The sequence below is a fragment of the Mya arenaria genome, chromosome 2 (assembly GCF_026914265.1).
Source record: "Mya arenaria isolate MELC-2E11 chromosome 2, ASM2691426v1".
Taxonomy (NCBI): domain Eukaryota; kingdom Metazoa; phylum Mollusca; class Bivalvia; order Myida; family Myidae; genus Mya; species Mya arenaria.
This window is the reverse complement of record NC_069123.1, coordinates 18,766,767-18,782,002: the sequence shown is the minus strand read 5'-3', so window position 1 is coordinate 18,782,002 and position 15,236 is coordinate 18,766,767. Positions and strand designations below refer to the sequence as shown.

At 33.5% G+C, this 15,236-nt stretch overlaps 1 long non-coding RNA gene across 3 annotated transcripts; it reads right to left on the bottom strand.

Annotated features, from left to right (window-relative positions):
- Positions 1-3,415: 3,415 nt before the first annotated feature.
- On the bottom strand, positions 3,416-8,881 carry LOC128225125 (uncharacterized). Of its 3 annotated transcripts, none has more exons than XR_008259612.1 (4): positions 8,577-8,881; positions 6,421-6,549; positions 6,013-6,114; positions 3,416-4,353 (listed from the first exon to the last, which is right to left on the bottom strand). It is a non-coding gene; the product is annotated as an uncharacterized LOC128225125 (long non-coding RNA). The 3 variants fall into 3 exon arrangements; XR_008259611.1 differs by lacking the exon at positions 8,577-8,881 and adding an exon at positions 7,134-7,275; XR_008259610.1 differs by lacking the exon at positions 8,577-8,881 and adding an exon at positions 7,187-7,263.
- Positions 8,882-15,236: the final 6,355 nt, after the last annotated feature.

Below are 15,236 nucleotides of genomic sequence, written 5' to 3'. Positions count from 1 at the left end.
AAATAATTATGGTTATCGATTCTTAGAATTTTTACAATATACTAACCTAAATATACTAAATGGTAGAACCGAAGGCGATGAAAACGGACAGTTTACTTGTAAAGGCGTTAGTGTTGTAGATTACTTTATTTGCAGTTCGTCATTATTCAAGTTGGTTAAATGTCTAGAAGTACTAGAGTATTGCCCCCTTTATTCAGACGCGCATAACCCAATCGCACTGAATCTAATATTTGCGTCTAGACCGGAGCAAGCGCAAATCGACAGAAGCCAAGTTTAAAATTATGGGATACTAAGAAGACAGACGAATATTTAAGAAACTTCAATTTAGATCAAGTTCAAACTATAGATGATAAAATAGTGAGCATTTCAAATAACCAAAACCTTTGCCAAAATCAAATTGATGAGATCGTGTCTGATATTACTAATCTATTTGTTGACACAGCTGTATCTACTTTTGGATACCATCGTACTAGAATTATAAATAGGAAAATGCCCGCATGGTTTGGTCACGATTGACGTGAAGCCAGGAAAAAATTCCATAAGGCTAAGTACGCATACAAGCTAAATAGAACCCCTATCTACAAAAATATTCTTAAGAATGAAAGTAAAAAATATAAAAATACAAGTCAAGTCACAATTATAATAAAATAACCAAACTAAGAACCCTTACAGGAAATAATCCGAAAGAATTCTGGAAAATCATTAACAAAGGCAACGAGAGTAAAACAGAAGCATCTGTTGAAGACTTGTATAATTTTTTCAAGAATGTAAACTTCGATAGTGAAATTGATAATAATAATAATAATAATAATAATAATAATAATAATAATAATAATGTAAATTCACCTATTACAGAAGAAGAAATAGAAAAAGCAATTAAACTTTTAAAGAACAACAAAGCAAGTGGCATCGATAAGATTGTAAATGAACATATTAAAAATACCTTCTACATAATGAAACACATATATGTGAAATTGTTTAACATTATATTCGAAAGCGGCTTAGTACCAGAAGTTTGGACAACTGGAATTATAAATCCAATTTACAAAAATAAAGGCGATAAAACAAAACCTGAGAACTATCGTCCAATAACACGTCTAAGCTGTCTCGGCAAATTATTTACCAGTGTTTTAAATAATAGGATAACGAAATATGTTGAAGATAATCATGTCATTAATAACTGTCAAGCTGGTTTTAGAAAAGGACACTCGACATCAGATCATATGTTTGTCCTACAGCATCTAATAGCTAATTTGAATCACCACAAAAAGAAGTTATTTTGTGCATTTATTGACCTTAAACAAGCCTTTGACTAAGTATGGAGATCTGGATTATGCAATATTTCAGGAAAATGCTTAAGGGTCATAACTAATATGTATAATAATATCAAATCGTGTGTGTTCTCTTCATCTACTGCAAAATACTCAAATTATTTTCCTTCCAATATAGGAGTCAGGCAAGGAGAAAACCTTTCGCCTCTTTTATTTTCATTATTTCTTAATGATCTACATGAATACTTGCAGTCAAAGCCAACCGTAAACGGAATTTCAATACGACTAAATGAAGACAATGAACTTCCCTAGTTCCTGAAGCTTTTTATTCTGTTACATGCAGATGACACAGTTATAATGGCAGAAACGGCACGTGACCTGCAAAATGCTCTCGATGCCTATTCTAATTACTGCACTGACTGGAAACTAAAAATCAATACAACAAAATCTAAAATACTAATTTTCTCAAAAGGCCGACAACCAAATTAATTTTTTTCACTAAACAATCAGCCGATTGATATAGTGAAGGAATATAAATACCTAGGTGTGTTGTTTAGTAGAACAGGTTCTTTCTATAAAAACAAAATACATGTTGCATCGCAGGCAACTAGAGCAACTTATAGCCTCCTCAGAAACTCTAATAGACTCAATCTTCCGATCGATCTTCAAATAGACTTATTCAATAAAACAGTTAAACCAATTTTACTTTACGGCGCAGAAATCTGGGGTTACGGAAATCTTGATATTATAGAAAGAGTTCAGCTGAAATTTTTAAAGTATATTCTCAAATTAAAAAGTTCAACTCCTAATTATATGGTTTATGGCGAAACTGAAACAACACCAGTAGCTTTAGATAAAGAAGAGAAAAAGATGTCATACTGGGTACGTTTGTGTAATAAAAATAATAATAATAATAATAATAATAATAATAATAATAATAATAATAATAATAATAATAATAATAATAATACTGATAATAATAATAATAATAATAATAATAATAATAATAATAATAATAATAATAATAATAGTAAACTATCATCGATGATATATAAATGCATATACAAAACAGTTCAGACTTTTCCTCCAGACATAATAAGAACACGATATCAATGGTGCTTCAAAATAAAGTCAATACTAACAAAGTGTGGATTTATAGGAACTTGGGAATATCAACAAGATGTAAATCCTAAATGGCTTAAACTTGCGGTTAAGCGCAAGCTTAAAGATCTGTTCTTAACATCGTGGTACTCACTTATTGAAAATGCTAGCAACAGTCAATTTTATAAAATCTTCAAAACGTCATTTGGCTATGAAAAGTATCTTCATTCAACACCCAAATCATTATTATATCCACTTATCAAGTTTAGAACAAGAAACCACAGACTACCAATAGAAACGGGCAATTGGAATAGAACACCAGTCAATGAAAGGAAATGCCAAACATGTAACAAAATAGGGGATGAATTCCATTTTTAATTCGAGTGTAACATTTTTGATAACGAGCGTAAGCAGTATATAAAACCATATTTTAACAGACATCCAAGTTGACTCTCCCATTGTACTTAACCCATTTTATAACTCATAAAGTTTCGTAAACACTGCTTGAATCCAATGATCCATGTGCAATATTTATCCTGTTAAACGGGACTATCTGGTCTTTAAATATTTGATTTATTTGAATGTATGTTATGTCTTTAATCCTCAATTTGAGCCTATGAAATGTATTGTCTTTATCAATTACCTCATTTTTTTCATGTTGTGCATGAATTTGAGTGAATAAATGTGTTGACTTGACATGTGTTGACTTGACATAAAGTCTCAATGCAATACATCAAGTAGTTGCTGGGAAATTTACCTATGTGTGCTTACACGCAAAAACTTAACCAAAATTTCTATGTCGAATAATAAAGGGCAATTATTTGCATTAAATGAAACTGGAGCTATCTTACATGGGGAAGTTTGATGGTTGAGTACAATTGTATGAGTCTCAATGCAATACATGAAATAGTTGCTTTGATATTTATATAATTTGTGCTTGCTCACAAAACCTTAATTAGAATATCTAAGTCGAATAATAAAGGCCTATTATTTGCATTAAATGCAAAGTCAAGTTACCTTACTTGGTTAATTTATAGGTTGGATGGTTGAGTACCATTGTATCAAGTCTCAATGCAATACCTCAAGTACTTAATGAGATATTTACCTATGTGTGCTTGCAAGCAAAACCTTAACCAAGGTGTGACGCTGACGCCGACGCTTGGGTGAGTAGTATAGCTCTCCATATTCTACGAATAGTTTAGCTAAAAATTGATATGAAAATACCATCTGCATGCAGACAGAACATGGAAACAAACAACATAGCAAATGAAACGTGTTTTGTACAAACGAGTAGTACAATGTTTTATTTACATATCAAAATCAACGTAAAGTAGTAATACATTCAGTAAATGTCTGTGTTGGAAGTATGTATGTGAGCAAACTATGCATGTTTTGATGAGGTTGGCAATAAACACATGTGTAAATGCACATGAAAAATGTATCAACATTATCAACATATACACTGAAAGAACATGTACAAATGTATGAATGAAACATTTATGTGTTATCAGTGTTTATGCATCATTTTCAGTTAAAGTTTCAGTATAAAGCAACAACTGGTACAAAAAAATGTGGTAATTTGCAGCATTGCTGTATTATGATAGATGGTACAGTGTAATTGCAAGCATGTTTAGTTGTGGAATATGGATGAGTAAGAGATGCTTATGAGTAAGAGCTGAGCATCGTTAATAAGGATTGTTTGTCGTTATTCAGTAAAATATACATCGAAATTGGCTGATGAAATAAACAGAGCATCCGAAAAGTTTATGGTAAGTTTGTGGTACATCTCGTATTCAATACAAGTGACAGTTTGTGTGCTCCTCCTCATAATGATTTCCATGGCAACAGGGCAATGGTCCATTTAGAACGTCTGAATGTTCTTCGAATTGTGGCTTGAAGGCATGTTACATCACAGCTGAGTACATCAGAGCTGAGTAAATCAATATCATGGTGGCGTTGACTTCCTGAAGGCTTCAGTTTTCTGAAAGTACATGTACCACATACATAGTCATTAATATTCATTGCATTATACAATGAGAAAGTGACTTCAACACAATTTTTTGGAACTTAATAGAAACTTCTATTTTTATTTTATGTGTGCTGAAATTTGTAAGTAGTTGTTCATTTTATATTCATACACAAACAGGTCTAGATGAACAAGAGACGTCATTTGAAGGTGAAATGGTGGGAACTGATTCATTTCTGAAAAATGCATGCATTTAAAGTATGATAGAAAAAGAAATGCAATGCAATGCAAAGCATTGTATGAAAATAAATAGTAAATAAAACCTGACCTGTTGGTATCTGAATTACATGCAACATGTCAACATTTAATGTTGATGAAAAATATACCAAACCCTAACAATACATATATGACTGATAACTGTGGTCTTGAGCCTATTTAAGCAACATTTTTTTCAGAAACAGACGTCAAAACTCCTAAAGTTCATCTTCAGGCTATATGCAACACATACTGCAAGTTTGGAAATGATATATCAAAGAATAAATGAATGAGACAAATATTAGCACCTGTGGTATTTTCATAAAAAGCAGAAACAGCCATTTCCCTCAAATGGTAAGCTGCAAACCTTTGAAGAGCCATTATTTCCTTATGCATTGGAATAATTTGACCAAGTAAAGTTTCCCTTGTAGCTTTCAATGGTGTCTATAGAACAGCCCCACAAAAATGGCCTGCCTGCTCTTTTAAGATTTTTTTCTAAGCAAAATAAAGTTTTTGCACTTCTTTTGCGCTTAGTTTTACATAAATATGAGGCCTATGCTCCACTGGCTGTGTTTGTGTGGTCAACATCACTGTTTTCGAAAAGAACCAACCCCTTATGGGTATCTCAATACTCAAAACTGAAGACAGTATCATGTTCGCAAGCATTTATTACACATTTTTTAGCATTTTTTTACTATCAAGGCCAATAATCTTAGCATTTCAAGGCCCATATTCTAGGCATACATGGGCAGATCTAGCTGGTTTTCGATACCAACCCAGCTCTAATGGATATCCACATACTGTACAAGTTTCATCAAGATACAATCAATACTGAAGGCTGTATCGTGTTAACGAGCAATTGTTTACTGACAAACTGATTTTTTTATACTATCAAGGCCCATAATCTAGGCATGCATGGGCAGATCTGGCTGGTTTTCGAAAGGAACCAAGCTCTTATGGATATGTAGATACTGTACAGGTTTCATCAAGATACAATCAAAACTGAAGGCTGTATCGTGTTAACATGAATTGTTTACAGATGCACGGACGCACATACAACGTACAAATTACCATCGCATAAGCTCTACTGGCCAAAAAAATGACATAGAGCCATACTGAAATGCTTCAACTTGTCAAAATTTTGCTTTTCTTATCCACTTATTATAGTTATATACAAAGGTAACAGAACTGTTCAGTTTAACAAAAGAAATTTAGTGATAATGTGTTTGTAGACAGTCTAAACACAATTTTATGCCAAATTGTTTGCTTCCGGGACAAATGGCGCAACAAAAGAAATGGCAAGACAACACCAAAACTGAAAGATTCATGACAACTGCTAGTGTTTTCATGTATGAGGCGGCTACATGATGTAGAAAATGCAGAGATAGCATAAATATGCCCATTTTTATTTTATTTTACTTTTAAATTGGATTCAGAGCTGCATCTCCTGGATTCAGATTGCAGGACTACTGCCGGGAGGAAAAAGGCGCAGCTAACTGGAGCTTATTAGCACATCATGATCTGCAAGCAAGACACAAAATCAATGTTTTACACTTATAAAACTATCTGCCAATACTGTTAAAGTTTGAAAAAGGCCTGTAAACACTCATTTGAGGCATACACAACCTTTTATGTGGTCATAAATGTGATAAATATGCAGAAAAGCTCATGAATTGAAAGATTTTCAGGACAAATTTTATGAAATATGTAGTCTTTTGGACATTTTGCTATCAGTTTTTAACAATTCAAAGGTTAATCTCATCTTATTGAGTACCCAGATGCATTTTGAAAGCATTAAAACCAGACATGCTTAGAATTTCTTCTTACTTGGAGACGGTATTCCTTTCTCTGAAATCCTTGCTGAGAGCCGGTATGGAAAACCACATGAGACCACATTTTTACCAGCAATGGTTCTTGTCCTTGAAGATTCCCCTGTGGCTACAGCAACCAGGCTGGCTATTGAAATAAACAATACATTAGAGTTTTAAGACATTTATAATGTTTTAAGGTTGTTTTTTAATGCATGAAGGGAAAAGGCTCTAATCTTTATGAAAGCAGCTCACTTTTTTATTTCTTTTGCCTTGAGAAATGTCAAATTTTTTAATGTTTAAACTGAATAAATAAATGAATATATATGAATGATTGATAGAATAAATGATTTAATTAATGAAGGTGGCATTATTTCTTTAAAATAGGTATCTCATTGTGTTGCTGTGAATGTTGAAGTTATGTTTTCTTGTCCATAAGCTGAAAATCATATGCACACTAAATAAAACATCATTCTGCATCAAGTGTGCAGTAAGTTTTGTTTTATTGCTTATAGAATTTTAAATAAATGTAATGTTTGCTTAAAAGAGCAAACAAAATGTGCGAATAGATGCACAATACAGATCAAAGACTAATACAAATCAGCAGTTTCATTAAAAAACAATATTATTATCAAAGCCGCACCAGAAATGATCGACAAACAACATGAAAGAAATTCATTTAGGAATGGAACAAACAGTATCAATGGGCTTATATGACCCAAACTTACTCACTTTATACTTCAGTTTGGATACAATTTTCCATTAAATGATCTTGAAGTACTAACAAATTTCATCATGTCGGCATGTTGGCATACACCAAGTACAGCTCGGCCGGGTGGGCAGCTCAGCGGGCGGGCTGTCTATACAACATACTCAATTAACACATCTCTGGCATACCAGTTTAAATTGATGGGTTCAACTTTTAAGTGTTCCTCCACGACCAAAAGCTGCTCATGACAGGTGCTTCAAAGCCAACACTTGGAAGATGAACCCAATATCACGTTTCAGTCTGAAAACTACTGATGTAACCTAAATCTGGCATTTTTCTTGGTCTTTATTTTATATAAACACGTATTTATTACATACTGTAAACATATTTGAGAACGAACGTTTTTTTTACAAATATTTAAAGAATAGACATAAAATGTATTCATTCTTAATGTTTACACATATTTACACAAGGTGTACTTGCAGTTTGAAGCTGTCAGCAACTGTTTCATGCATTAATCATCAAACATCTGACTTAGTGAAAACTGTAGTTTTACTTCGCGGCAGCCATTTTGGATTTTTGTTTACATTTTAGCAAAGTCTATAAATGGTCTAAGAACGTTCATAGTCCAGTTGTTTTCGTATCAAAAGTGATAAAACACTATGAGAGACCCCTCCCATGCTTAAAAACAAACCAAATAATCCTTTGAACTTGCCTTAGAACATGAAAAAAACGTTTAATCAAATTTTCACTTTCGTTTTTCTTTTAGAAAAAAAACACGTTTTCAGTTAGTTTTCAGTGAACTCTGACTGGATCCCAGAATATTTCATCATCTAATTTTAACTATAAATAGCTACATGGTTCTCCGCAAATGTTGATATAGTATATATGTGTTTTAAAGGGTGTATAAAACCGGTACCAGCATATGGTCGCCTTCCGTGGAAAATTAATATTCATGCGATTCATAAGGGGAGATTATTGCAATTGACTACAATACATTCCTACAACTACGTAGTAGGTAGCTACAATAATGAGCGATCAGGGATACTTTTTTTATTATTTTGACATGTCATGTGTATCCCTGTAACCAGTCTGCCATAGTCTAAAAATCGTCAAAAGACTGGTTGACGGCCATTAAGGTGGACTACGTAGTAGGTCACCTAAGGTCACGAAACTGTGTGAGCCACGAACGGCACGAATGCATAAATTAACGAAAAGCATAATATACGTCATCAAAATTAGCTAGATGAACTACTCAAATTCTCATCCTAATCCAAACAAATTAAATAATAGAATTAACACGCATGTTCATGATTTAGGCCTCTCAATTAATGTAGGTCACGCACATAAACAACGCATATTGACAGGTAAATATACAGTGTAAATAATGAAGCAATTTCAATAACTGTCATGCCACGCACACGTAGAGCCGTTCATGTGTAACAATCTGAATATAAAATACTTACAATACACATTTATTCCAGCTAAAGTCCATGAGACACTCTTAGGCAGGGCGCTTACAAAATGGCGACGATCGATAAGTGAAATGACTAGAATCTATGCTAGTACAAGCGGAGTAATCTGTATAATATACTTTATTGATATACGGTTTCCAAAAGGCATTCACTTCGTTCGTTTGTTTATTGATCAGTGAAATAGTGTTTACATATCATTTCATTTTTAAGGAAATTTTAGAATTGTTTGGAATTGATTAATCAATTATGGTAACTACTTCTTATAACCGATTCACACCTGTAACAATACACTTCGGTTTTCGCCGTTTTCGAGCGGTTGCGTATAAATATGTTGTATTAATTTTGTGATTTTTTAAGCTGCATTTTCAGGGTTATGCAAAATGTACGAGTTCAAGTGTACATTACTATACATCAATTCAGATTTGTTGAAGTTTAAAGATGTCATGTGTATTCAAGCATTCAATGAGCGCATTATTTCGACTGAATCACCGTGTAATCATTTGTAGTAACGATCTGATGTGCCTACTATGAACGTGGCCCTGAAGGGCCCCCGTTCAAAAATGATGACGAATTAGCATTTTGAAAGACTCGAGTATAGAAACGGTCGGAGTACACTACAGTCTGAAATTAAGTTAAGCATAATATCAGGTGGCATTTTAATTGCTTAAATTACACAACTAATCGTTGTAAAATTTTATCAATATAAAGGTATATATATGTAGCACGTTATGCCTGAATCCGGAAAAAAAATCGCAAGAGAAAACTTACAAATGATTTAAAAGCTTTAAATTTAGAAGAGAGAAAGCAGAGAAAACGGAGGCTGCAAGTAATTTGGGAAGAAGAAGTCCAAACGAAACTCGCTAAAGACATGTATGTAAATATTTCATGTTTAAAGCTGCACTCTCAGAGATTGACCATTTTTACAACTTTTTTTATTTGTTGTCTTGGAAAGGGCAATTTTTTGCAAATATCTGCAACCCAATGATGTAAGATTGTTGACAAAAAATCAGATCGTAGATTTTCATATTTCCATTCGAAAATTAATATTTTATAGCTTAAACCGTTACTAACGGTTTAAGAAAAATGCATAAATCATCAATTTTTGAACTTAAATATAAAAATCTGCGATCTAATTTTAGTCAGCTGTCATATGTAACTGGCTTCCATGGATTGTCGCAACAATTTGCTCGTTCCAAGACAAAAAAATAAAAAAAAGTTGTCAAAAGGTTTAAACTGTGAGAGTGCAGCTTTAACATGTATTAACATTTTTAGCTATATTCAAATAGTCTCCACACACATAGGGGAATCCATTAAACGCAGCCTGACGAATTGGGTAAATATGTCAATTCTGCCAAATTTTCACCGAAACTGTAAAAACTGGAGTGGGTCCGTTTTTTGACTTCGTTTGAGTTTTTTCTGAAGAAGACTTCTCTGAACTATTTCCGTTATATGCTGATTGTTTTGGGGCGGCCGTTATCTTTGATTGTCTCGGTCTTTTAGTAACCCTATGTCAATCATCGTCATCATTCTTTGGCGTCGATTTGTATGTGTTTTTATTTGTAGTTTTGCTTTTCCCTTTGCACTGTTCCTCCCCGTTGAAGCTGCTTTCGTCTTCTTCTTACTAATGTTGGTCTGTGGATCATTTATTTGTTCTTTTCGCAGCAATGTAAATTTCTTTTCATGTTTGTCCATGACAATGTTCTTCTGTTTCGTTGAATATATCATTTTCGAACGACGAGAAATCTGAGTTTGACAGTTGTTCTTTCAATGTCTGTCTTGTTTCATCAATGATGCCGCCAAGCGAGACAGCGCGACGAATGTGGTCTGCCCGAATTCGTTCATATATTTCAATGCTTACTTAATGAAGTAAGCTGTCGATGTCATTCTGAAGGTCCGTAGCGTCGGATCCTACGCTTACTTTTAGTCTAAGTCGGAGCCCCCTTGGAATTATGTTTTCGTTTATACAGTCTTGAAGGAAACGGCCATGTAGTTCGCTTCTCATCTGCTGTACTGCAAGATTCCTTAATTTGTTACGTGGATCTGTTGCAGATGCCATAGTGTGATAATTATCCGATATGAATAGGAATAAAATAAACCACACAAACACGTAAAGTTTATTATTTTAACCGTTTCGGCGTAACACCTTCATAATTAGAAATATATTTTTATTATTGGTATATCTAACATCGATGACTATAATGGGGTATGATATACATTAAAGGTAAAATGCACACATTTTACAAACTGCAAAATTGTGAGTAGAGGTAGATATTTCTATTAAATATGATTAGCCTTCTGATGTTGTAATGTGATAATTAAGTAAGCGAGGTGGAAATGTTAACTAAAATCAATTTATACAATGTTGAGAAAATATTTAATTAATGGTGAGAGCTAAAATATTAACTGTGATGTACTATTATCTCTTAAGGTAGAAATACCGTGTTTACTGCACCCTTCTTTCAAAATTAACTCTTTATACTTCACAAGAAAAAATTCTTTCTGGTATAGTAAATCTTATTTGGGAGTAAGAGTGCATCGTAGAGGGTAGAGTAGTGTTGTACACCGGTTAAGACGTGTTTTTTACTCTCGATCAAATACGTGAATCAAACTATTAAAATGTGATCAAATCTGGATAAAAAATATATGTGGACTCTGATAAAGTACTGTGCTTCAATTATATGATCAGTTAATACCAAAAATTATAATAATTATGATGATTATGACATTTTAACATAAAACAATAGACTGACAAAGGGTTCACCCGACAAAGATATGCTTTGCTGCACATGCGATTTATATACATAACAAGTAATGGAGCATAACGCTAAATAGAGGTGCTGTATGTGACTGATTGTGTTTTGTCCTCGAGGAAATACCGTTAAGCATTTAAGCCGTGTTTTTTGCAATACTTTCTACGGAAGAAGGATAGGGCCATTATGGGTATTGACATTTCCTCTTACCGCAAGCGGATCGGATTCTTCGGACCAGGCAGAGGATACAGAGGTCACAAAAGTTTTAAATACGACCCTTTTACCACTGGCACAGATATCCATCTTGTGATGTTTCTTTCTGGCGTTTTATTTATTGGAATATTCGGAGGTGGAGTTCTCTTGATTAACGCTATATCTGCAAACATCTCATCTCAACCAGAAGCAAGTCTGCCATTAAACTGGTGTATTCCAGCACATATGGCAGTGCATTTAAATGGTTGTATGCAGTATGGCACAACTTGGTCAAATGCGCCTTATTATACCTACTTTTCTAGAATCCTGCTTCTCGCTAAGGACGTCGAAACGAACCCCGGACCATTCACTCCTTCAGATAAGGAGGAGATATTTAATGCAATTAAATCAAATAGTGACAGTCTAAGGTCGGACATACATGATTTAAAACAAGACATTGTAAACATTCAGTTAGATATGAAGGCTGTTTGGGATATTTGTAAAGATGTTGACTCGCGAGTAAATAAAGTAAATGAAAGGCAAAATCGTAATGACAGAAAATTATCCAACATGGAGACTGATATTGAAAACCAAGTGTATGAGAGAGAAATGCTACAATTGGATATTGATGCAGTACATAAAGATTGTGATCAAAATTTTGATAAAATTTCTAGTATCGAGCTGGCAGTTGACAAGTTGGAAAAGGTTAATATTAAGGCAAATATAAGGGTTTTTGGCTTGCCAGAGTCCGCAGATGAAAATAGAATTAGTTTGAAAGTAAAAGTTCTGAACTCTGTAATGAAAATAGCCTGCTCTGATATTGAATGGCCTACAGACTCAATACTGGATACATACAGGGTAGGGAAACCTGGAGATTATAACAGAACTGTAATTGTCAAATTCAAACACGCTGAAAGCAAATTTAATGTTTTTGCGGGTAGAGAGAATCTCCGAAGTAACGCTATAAAAGTTCCAAATGATCTTACGACGCGTGAAAAGGAGTCGCTTTATAAATTAAAACAGAAGGGGCAAACGGGGTATTATTATAAGGGTAAACTTCAGATACGGGCCAACAAAATACAAGACTCTGACGTTGTGAACACTCGAATCGTTAGGCGGGCACACAGGAGTCGCGACCAGCAAGCTAATCCAGAACAGCAGACGCAGAGTGACGCTGGTGAAATGGAGACTGAAGCTACGCCAGACAGTGTACACGCCGAAGACTAGGGGGATGGTCAAGGCTCATATATTAAGAACTTTGGCATGAAATGTATTTCTTGGAAAATTTGTGGAATATATAGTAAACTAAGTAATGCAGAATTTATAGAATACTTGATTTCATTTGATATTGTATGTCTTCAAGAAACTTGGTGTTTAGATCTAAATGATATCCAACATATTTTACCTGGATATTTTTGTTATTTTTGTCCTGCCAAACAGTCTTCTAAAGCTGGTAGAAATATGGGGGGAGTAGTGATATATATAAAAGAACATCTTGTAAAACATGTTAAACGTATTTGTGAGGATTTCATTTTCGGAATTATACTAGTTTTTAAAAAAGTTGTTTTTGGACTAGATAAAGATGTACTTTTTGTGTCACTTTATAATCCTCCCCCTTCGTCTCCTTTTTATGATGATAAAGTATGTAATGGATTAGACGAGTTTGAATCGTTGTTGTGTAATAGCGAATGTAAGTTACAGAGATATGACCTGATGCTGTGTGGAGATTTAAATGCTCGAACTGGTTTATCTAAAGATTTTGTTGATATAAATTTTAATGTTCCGTTATTCGCTAATTTGGAATCTATATATGTGAATGATATAACTGTAGATCGTTATTCTAAAGACACTACTGTTAATACTTATGGAAAATTGCTTTTACAGTTATGTATATCATACTCATTATGTATTATTAATGGTCGTATTGGGGATGATAAAGGTATAGGAGATTTTACATACCACGGTAATATAGGATCGAGCGTTGTAGATTATTTTATATGCAGTCATAGTTTGTTTAATATATGTAATAATTTTCAAATAGATGATAACCCGGAAAGTGATCATGTGCCGGTAATTTTGTGCCTTGGTAACAATCTAAATGCAGATTGTGTTGTTGAAGACAAATGTGAGTTTATTAGCAAAATATATTTAGATAAGAATAACTGTGAGCAGTACCAAGAGGTGTTAAGACAGAGTATACTCAGTGGTGATTTTAAAGCGATTGATGATATGATGGAATTAAATTCTGCAAACATTAGTAAATTAGTTGAGGAGTTTCAAAAGTGCATACTAATAATTTCTGATCAATTTGTTAAACAAATAAGAAAACCTAAGAAGCCTAAATTATGTTTGAACTGGTTTGATAAGGAATGTAAAGAATTGAAACGTGCTGCGGTACGAAGTCTAAGATTGTACAGTTCGACGAAATCCATGACTAGATTATTTGAGTATAGGTTAGCGAGATCTAAATATAAATCTGTTTGTAGATATAAAAACTTGCAGTGCCAAAAACGCACAGCTTTGGGGCTTGAAATGTCAATGACTAATCCCAAGTTATTTTGGGGTAAAATAAAACTTTTAACAGGACGACAAATGCCTGATCCGGATATAAGTGGTGAGGAATGGCTAAACCATTTTAAAATTTTATTTCAACCTGAGACTGAAGCAGGTAATGATAATCGTATTGTCAACAATTCTAACAATGATGTTGACAACATAGATAATAACATATTAAATTCCAAAATTGAAGCCTATGATTTAAAGTTTAATAAGGCTTCTGCTGGTGAGCTACAAGCGGGTCATTTTAAATATGGTTTATATTATTTGTTACCATATATGATTCATATTTTTAATCGTATATTTATGTCTGGGCAATTTCCAAGAAGCTGGACACTGTCTATCATTGTACCAGTACATAAGAAGGGAAATTATGATAATCCCGATAATTATAGAGGCATAGCCCTTGTAGAAGTGTTCAGCAAAATATATGTAAGTATTCTGAATAGAAGACTTACATATTTTACAAAAGTTAATAACACTATAAAAGAGTCCCAAGCAGGTTTTAGATGTGGTTACAGCACAGTTGATAATGCTTTTGTCTTATATTCTGTTGTTAGCAAATACTTATGTAAAAAGGGTAAAAAATTATATGTCGCTTTTGTGGATTTTAAGAAAGCATTTGATTATGTTAATAGATGTAAGCTATATTCGTGTTTATTTAGACAAAACATTAAAGGAAGGTTATTAGACGCTATTCAAGCAATTTATACTGATGTTAAAATGTGTATCAGATGTAAGGAAGGCGTTACTGAGCCATTTAGTTGCCCAATTGGTTTAAGGCAAGGTTGTAATTTAAGCCCGATTTTGTTTTCACTGTTTATAAATGAGTTGAATGATTATATAGGAAGATGTGGTACACATGGTGTTCAGCTGTCTCCGTCCGATATAGAAGTGTTCCTTATTATGTTTGCAGATGATGTTGCGCTATTGTCGGATACAGTTATCGGTCTGCAAAGGCAGTTGAATTCCCTTTATTTATTTTGTTCTGATAATAAAATGCAAGTAAATATTAATAAGACAAAAATTTTGGTATTTAAAAGAGGTGGGCAGTTATCTCGAAATGAGAAGTGGAACTATAATAATGAAGCCATAGAGGTAGTACCAGGGTTTACATATGTGGGGATATATTTTAGTAGTACATTGTCATTGT